This window comes from Bombina bombina, chromosome 2, assembly GCF_027579735.1.
Source record: "Bombina bombina isolate aBomBom1 chromosome 2, aBomBom1.pri, whole genome shotgun sequence".
In the NCBI taxonomy this organism is placed as follows: Eukaryota; Metazoa; Chordata; class Amphibia; order Anura; family Bombinatoridae; genus Bombina; species Bombina bombina.
In genome coordinates this window covers 789,994,628-790,002,888 of record NC_069500.1, presented here as the reverse complement: position 1 = coordinate 790,002,888, position 8,261 = coordinate 789,994,628, and positions in this window count along the sequence as shown.

Here is an 8,261-nt window from a genome sequence, read left to right as displayed (position 1 = left end):
TCCCCAGTGCCAGCAGCACTCATGCAGGCCCAGACCATGACACTCCCACCACCATGCTTGACTGTAGGCAAGACACACTTATCTTTGTACTCCTCACCTGGCTGCCGTAACACACACTTGACACCATCTGAACCCAATAAGTTTATCTTGGTCTAATCAGACTACAGGACATGGTTCCAGTAATCCGTGTCCTTAGTCTGCTTGTCTTCAGCAAACTGTTTGCAGGCGTTCTTGTGCATCATCTTTAGAAGAGGCTTCCTTCTGGGACGACAGCCATGCAGACCAATTTGATGCAGTGTGCGGCGTATGGTCTCAGCACTGACAGGCTGACCCCCCACCCCTTCAACCTCTGCAGCAATGCTGACAGTACTCATACATCTATTTCCCAAAGACAACCTCTGGATATGTTGCTGAGCACGTGCACTCAACTTCTTTGGTCGACCATGGTGAGGTCTGTTCTGAGTGGAACCTGTCCTGTGAAACCTCTGTATGGTCTTGCCCACCGTGCTGCAGTTTAGTTTCAGGGTCTTGGCAATCTTCTTATAGCCTAGGCCATCTTTATGTAGAGCAACAATTCTTTTTTTCAGATCCTCAGAGAGTTCTTTGCCATGCAGTGCCATATTGAACTTCCAGTGGCCAGTATGAGAGAGTGTGAGAGTGATAACACCAAATTTAACATGCTCCCCATTCGCTCCTGAGACCTTGTAACACTGAGTCACATGACACCGGGGAGAGAAAATGGCTAATTGGGCCCAAATTGGACATTTCCATTTAGGGTTGTACTCACTTTTGTTGCCAACGGTTTAGATATTAATGGCTGTGTTGAGTTATTTTGAGGGGACAGCAAAATTACACTGTTATACAGGCTGTACACTCACTACTTTACATTGTAGGAAAGTCTCATTTCTGCAGTGTTGTCATATAAAAAGATATAATAAAATATTTACAAAAAATGTGAGGGGTGTACTCACTTTTGTGAGATACTGTATATTAACTTAAAACTTGAAAACAAGTTCGTCATAAAATCGGTGGCGGCATCTAGCCCTAACCTAACCCCTACCAGCAGATGGCCAAGGCCCCTTTCAATGTTTGCAGTGTGACACCCGGCTGTTCACGCCGAATGGTACAGAGAGAGAGCTGTGATATTTAGAGATCTTCGGTCTGCATCCCCAAGGGAGAGGACCTCTAGGCCGGTACCTAGTGGGCATATCCCCTCCCCTTTTTAGACCATCACTCTTCTCTCCTCATGCCCGCTCCCCAGGGCCTTGACCACCCGCCAGCTAGGGCATCTCCAACCAACCCTGTAAGGCAACCCCTTTCAGTTGAATCGCGCAACCCTTCTGATAGGGGTGGAAGGCTATATTAACAACCCGGGCTTACTAAGGCTAGCTCAATTAAACCTACCCCAGCTGGGCTAAACTTACCCTCACTCTGCCGCATCGTTGCCGCCAACATCTTCTTCTCCAGGTTCAAGTTCCCTCTGATCCTTCGGACGGGGTCCGCCCTACCCCACCCCTTCAGTACCTGCCTGACTAAAAATGCTCTGGAGTGATCAACATTCATTCCCCAATGCTTTGCTGAAGAAGGCTACTGCTGACAATCTGCTTCCCGCACCCAATCTCCTGCCTCAAAGCCGCCAACAATTCAAGCACCTGCACCTGTGATGCCCGCTGTACCTGCTCACCTTTCTGATGACAGAATGCCTCCCATCTTTTCCAATAGCCCACGTAAGCAGTCCAAGTCTTCAGCACCAATGATGCTCTGATTAAGGGGAGGATGCCTTCCCAACTTTTAACAGCTGCGTTAAACCCTCTTTCACAACCCTGGGTGCTGCTTTCCTAAACTGCTCCCAATTAAATCAAGAGAGGGCATCTGCGAGTACATTCTACACTCCCAGGACGTGTTTGGCGGTGAAACAAATGTTGAGCTGCAAGCAGCGCAACACCAAGTGTCTCAAATAATACACCACCCCAGGTGAGGATGCGGACAATCTGTTTATGGCGTACACCACATTCATATTGTCTGTCCAGAACACCACCAATCTGTTCGCTAGCTGCCTACCCCAAATCTCTATGGCAACCACAATCGGAAAGAGTTCCAACAAGGTCAGGTTCCTTGTCTAACTCGCCGCTATCCAGTCCTGGGGCCATGGAACCGCACTCCACTCCCCATCCAAGAAGGCCCTGTACCCAGAGTTTCCTTCCACATCTGTAAAGAGGTGCAGCATTTGGTTTTAAACTGGGGGATCCCTCCAGAGACACACCCCATTGAAGTGCACCAGAAACCTTTCCCACACATCAAGGTCTTCCTTCACCTCAGATGTGACCCTGGCCCACTTCACCTGCCCTAAGGGACCTTTCAGCTGGCTCTCCAGACAGTGGTTAAAAACTCTGCCCATCGGGATGGCCCACCCCACGAAATAAAGAAGGCCGAGCAACGACTGGACCTCCTTAATGTGGACCCTGTCTTGTCCACGCACCTTCTGCATAAGTTGCAACAGGTGAGACACCTTGTCCTCTGGTAGTCTGCAAACCACCCGCACCGTGTCAATCTCTATTCCCAGAAATGTGAGACATGTGCAGGGGCCTTGCATTTTATCCTCCGCAAGCGGAACCCCAAACCTCGCCATCATATCCTGCATTACCTCCATAAGCCGTTCACACTCAGTGGAACCTGCTCTCCCGACCAACAGAAAATCATCCAGGTAGTGGACCACCGACCCACCCGTTGATGCCTTCTGTACCACCCAGTGAAGGAATGAACTGAAGCACTCGAATAGGGAACAGGACAATGAACACTCTATTGGTAAAAATCTGTCCATGTAGTAAGCTCCCTCAAACTTCATCCCCATCAGCCTGAAGGCTGACGGGTGTGAAGGCAGCAGCCAGAAAGCGGACTCAATGTCCAGCTTTGCCATAAGGGCCCCTGGGCCGCAAGTCCTGACTATCTCAAATGCATTGTCGAAAGACTGATAGTGCACAGAGCTCAGCTCCGGGTCAATAGCGTCATTTACTGACTACCCCTTTGGGAATGACAGGTGATGGATCAACCTGAATTTCCCTGCTTCCTTCTTGGGCACAACTCCAAGAGGAGAGACCACGAGATCAGCGAAAGGGGTGGCTGAAAACGGGCCAGACAACTTGCCCATCGCCACCTCCTTTGCCAATTTCTCCCTGACCACGTGTGGGAATTCATATGCCATCTTTAAATTCCTATGTAACAAAGACCCCACTACCTTGCCTCGCACTGGGATCCGGAACCCCCTTCCAACCCTGACCGGAGCAACCGTGCTGCATCTCAGTCCGGGTAGTGTGCCAGCCATGTTCCCATGGCCACCAGCTTAAGTGGGGTTGGGGTCCTTTACACCAACTTCCGGCTTGGGACCTGGTCTGTCCTGACCCTGCTCTTTGCTTTTGCCCCACTCGACACTACAGAACTTGCATATGTGACAAAAGGAGCAACTGCTCCCCCGATCACATTGCCTGTCCTGGAACTTCCAGCACTCCCTACCCTGCCTCTTTTGTCGGGGTCCCTGACGTGCTACCCCCTGCCACACTGGCACTGGGGAGGGGGAACCCCCCTTCAACCCCAGTTTCGAACATAGGTGCATTTCCTGTGTACCAAAATGCAATAAAGGATTGCCCACCATCTTTCTACGAAAAGCCATGTCGTATTCACGCCATGCCCCTTCCTTAAATCTAGTATGGATATCCTCTATGGTATCCTGATACTTGAATAAGTTATGCCCCTGCATGGGCCACTTATCTATGTAACATACAGCCAAAACCTTGAAGCATTTCAACCATTCCTCATAGGTCTCAGACCTGCGCACCTTCTTAGAGCCCGTGCCGTCCACCACCCTTTCCTTAGCTCTAAACGCACCCAGAGAGAGCTTGAATACGTTCACGTATCGCCCCTCCTGAATTTTCTTAATGATCTTCTGCTTGAAGTGGCCATACAGGGAGTGCACCAGACAGGGATAGGTATCCCCTTGTGCAGCCACCTTCCTTGGAACCTGCCCCGTGGAGTGTGTGTTGCCACCTGGCACTGACGCCCCCACTGGCACTTCCACCAAACCTGAAACCCCAGCCTTAGCCTTTGATCTGCCCAACCACCATTTTTTAATCCACCTAAACATTCTCTGTTGACCCTTACCCACTAGCCCCAAGTTCTCCCCACTTTCTGAGCCTGACCCGTTAGTGGATGACCCTGTGTCAGCATGTGTAATGTCATGTGCATAGTACTCACAGTTCGCCGGCCGATCTCCTTCAGTCAATGCCTGGGGCGCTGCTCCATTCTCCGCCGGCTGCTCTCTGCTGGACCCTGCAACCACCAGTGCACTTGATGCTCCAGTTGCCATAGCTGTTGAATCTTTTTCTTGAACCTGGGGAGTACTCCGGTCCACGAATGAGGCCTCACAAGAGGAACTCACATTCATCTCCCCCTGACTTCCCCCAACATTCATACCCAAAGCCACAGAAACAGCCCTCCTGATAATCTCCTCTTGCCCTGACCCCTCCCAGGCGTGCACACTGAACCCAGGGGGGGCTTGAGGCCTGCCCACTTCATGCAGCACAGCCTCCACTGCCCTCCTAATGATATCCTCTGTGACTCCACCAGATTGAGCATGCATACCAGCACCCTGGCCTGCATTAGGCCTAAGCATCTGTTCACCATGCACAACGTGCCCCCTTGTGCCATCCTGGGCACCATGCATACCCACATGTGTCATCCTGCATGCCGAACCCCCAACCGCACAAACTCATCCCTTGTACTCGTCCCCCAAGTAACAGCCGTCAGCACACATCATCATGGACCCTTGCACTCTCCCTTGGGCCTACAATGCTCCTCATGCCCCCATCTTTTGTGCTCCGTCGGCCATCCACCCCTCCTACTACATAAATGCCACCCGATCTGGAACCCGGTAAGTGCCCTGGTGCCCCGGAGACCCCCCTTGCCTTTTAAGGCCCCATCCGCGATCCGGAGACTCCCCAACTTACCTTGGGTGTTCCGGTCATCAAGACTGTGATCTGGGCCTCCGCCCCTCCTCCCAAGATGGTGGCTGCGATCCTCCTCACTGGGAGATCTCGAGGAGGAAGTCTTGCGAGAGCCGCCATGCGAGGGGGCATGGCCTGACGCACTAGTTGCTCCCGCCTGCATACTAGGCCGCGACCCACCACCCACCTCACCAGCAGCCCCTGGGACCTCCTGACCCTGTGCATGCCTGGTCGGGCCCATCACTGCAGCTAGTGATTGCGCAAGGGCCAAGACAGCCGACATGGCTGCCGGTGGTAAGGTAGGTAACGGATTGGTTGCGGCCCCCCTAACTGCCCTCCCAGCTCTGCCTGACAAGCTTGACTACCTTGGGGGCCAGCCTGACTACCACGGGGGCCATCCTAATCCAAGGGGGGAACTAATCCTGATGAAAGATCCTGCAGCATAGGGCCTGGGCCTACCCAGGGCCTGTATCCTGGGGCTTGCCTCCCCACTACCTGCCTTCTTTCCCTTATTACAACATCTACTAGGGGGTGTTTTCACGGGTGTGAGGGGTACCACCTCATCAGAAAGATGATCCTCTCTTTCTCTTGCAGTTCCCTTCTTCTTGGCCGTCATCTCCACCACTTCACGGTATCTCTTCAGTGGCATCGCCTTCCTCCTGGCTCTCTCCATCATCCAAGCTCTGCACAGGACATGAAGAAACTTTCTCCTTGAAGTCTGGAACAGGAAGAGGCCGGTACCACTGCTGCAGGACCCTATAAAGGTAAGCACAAACACCCGCCTCCACACCTGCAACATTGTAACAAACACAGTTTAGCATCATCCAGACTTCAAGTTGTTAATCCCTTAATGTTGTTCCAGACCCACTAGAGGGCCCTCCACTATCAAATGATGTTTGTTTTTAATGTGTTTTTTTGATGACAATATCCTTGACAGTGGAACCCTATGTGGCGATCAGTAAATGTTGTAGAGAGAAAAAAGCAGCTCCATTAGATTTTGCAACTCACAGCTGTGCAAGGGGTGAGTGAGTACAAATGTTGTAGAAAAAAATTTTCAGCAAGATATTAGATTCACAAACAAGTTTTACAGACTCTAGGTCCATGTGACAGAACTGGAGATCACAAGTGGAGCCCAAAAATATCAGCAATTAACATTACTCAAGCCCAATCTATAGCGATCCTATTTTTAGCACTGGTACGATAGCTAGGGCACAATTCTATGAGGGGTGCAGTACAATTCATGTTGGATTTCACTTGAGCAATAAGCAGTTGTTTAACAATCAGTGGAATTCTGTACTATACCGATTTACTGTACTTCAGGTCTTAAAAAATCACAACATTTTACAGCGGTAAATGTAGCCACCAATCACTAAGCGCTACCCAGGTACTGAACCAAAAATGGGCCGGCTGCTAAACTTACATTCCTGCTTTTTCAAATAAAGATATCATCAAGAGAATTAAGAAATTTTATAATAGGAGTACATTGGAAAGTTGCTTAAAATTGCATGCTCTTTCTGAATCATGAAATTTAGTGTTAGGGTTTAGTGTCCCTTTAACTTGGCCTACCAATCTCATTATGTCAAAACACCATCTCAAATCACAGTGGTAACCTAATGATTGTTTATTTATAGTCAATCCCATAGAATTTAGCTGGAAAATCATCTCTTTATTCAGTTGTTATTTTTTGTTTTTCTTCAGTACTTTGCTCATTTACTCCCTTACATGTCATGGATAGATAAGACGTGGGTTGGTTAAGAACACTCAAATTTTGTGCACTTCACATTTGCCTCATTATTTACCAGGCAGATTTCCAACTCTGTCAATAGTGCTTGCTGCAAGGTAGCTCTGTATGAAACTCTTTCAAGCACCTATGTAATGTTTATTAACATGCTTATCGTGTAAGATATTTATGGAACAAAATTAGTATATCATTAAAGGGACAGTCAACACCAGAATTTTAGTTGTTAAAAAGATAGATAATCCCTTTATTACCCATTCCCCAGTTTTGCACAACCAACACAGTTATAATAATACACTTTTTACCTCTGTGATTACCTTATATCTAAGCCTCTGCAAACTGCCCCCTTATTTCAGTTCTTTTGACAAACTTACATTTTAGCTAAACAGTGCTGACTCCTAGGTAACTCCATGTGTGTGAGCACATTATTATCTATATGACACACATGAACTAATGCCCTCTAGTGGTGAAAAACTGTCAAAATGCATTTAGATAAGAGGCGGCCTTCAAGGTCTAGGAAATTAGCATATGAGCCTACCTAGGTTTAGCTTTCAACTAAGAATACAAAGAGAACATAGAAAAATTGGTGATAAAAGTAAATTGGAAAGTAGTTTAAAATTACATGCCCTATTTTAATCATGAAAGTTTATTTTGGACTTGACTGTCCCTTTAAGTTCAGTTCTTTCTTGTGAGATGTATATATATGTGCCATGTTGCTGGCTAACGCTTGCTAACTGTTTAATCTTGTAAAGTGTAGCTGGGAATATTATTTTTTTCCCAACAGACCCACAATCTTGCTACTACCGGGACATTTTGAAGGTTATCTTATACTGCTTACCTTAAATTTTCTATTAAGAGGCGGATCTTCCCCTAGAACTGCTGCCAGTGGCCGAAGGGGAAGTGGGGGACCGTATAGCCAATCTATTTTGACCAGGTATTTTGTTATTAAATGTTGACTTAGTTTTTGTTTGAATAATAAGTTTTAATATTACTTGCACTATATGAATATCAGGCATACAGCACCCTATATAGGGCCAGATTACAAGTGGCATGTTAACAGTTACGCATGAGTGAATAGGGGTTTATCTTGCGTGCTTGCGTGAGTCGGGTTTACCGTTCGTATTACAACTTGAAAGTAAACGCGATCGCTTGAGCGCAATCGTGATTTGAATTAACTACTTGAATAAAACCAGCTTATGTGAATTGCCAGGGATAAAATCTGTGAGCTATATTTTAATATCAACTAGATTAATATTCCAGTGATAAAATGTCACCACAATTATCGCATCCTCAGAGCTTTGGTCAACTGTTTTGCAAAGTAAAAAGTGTTACAAAACACATTAAAAATAGATTACCGCCCTATTTCCATCCTCCCTCTTGCCTCAAAGCTTCTCGAAAAGCAAGTATATGCACGCCTATCCCATTTCCTTACATTAAACTCCCTCCTTGGCCCACTGCAATCTGGAATTCATTCCCATCACTCCACAGAAACAGCAATCGTTAAGGTTACCAACGACCCCTTCTCT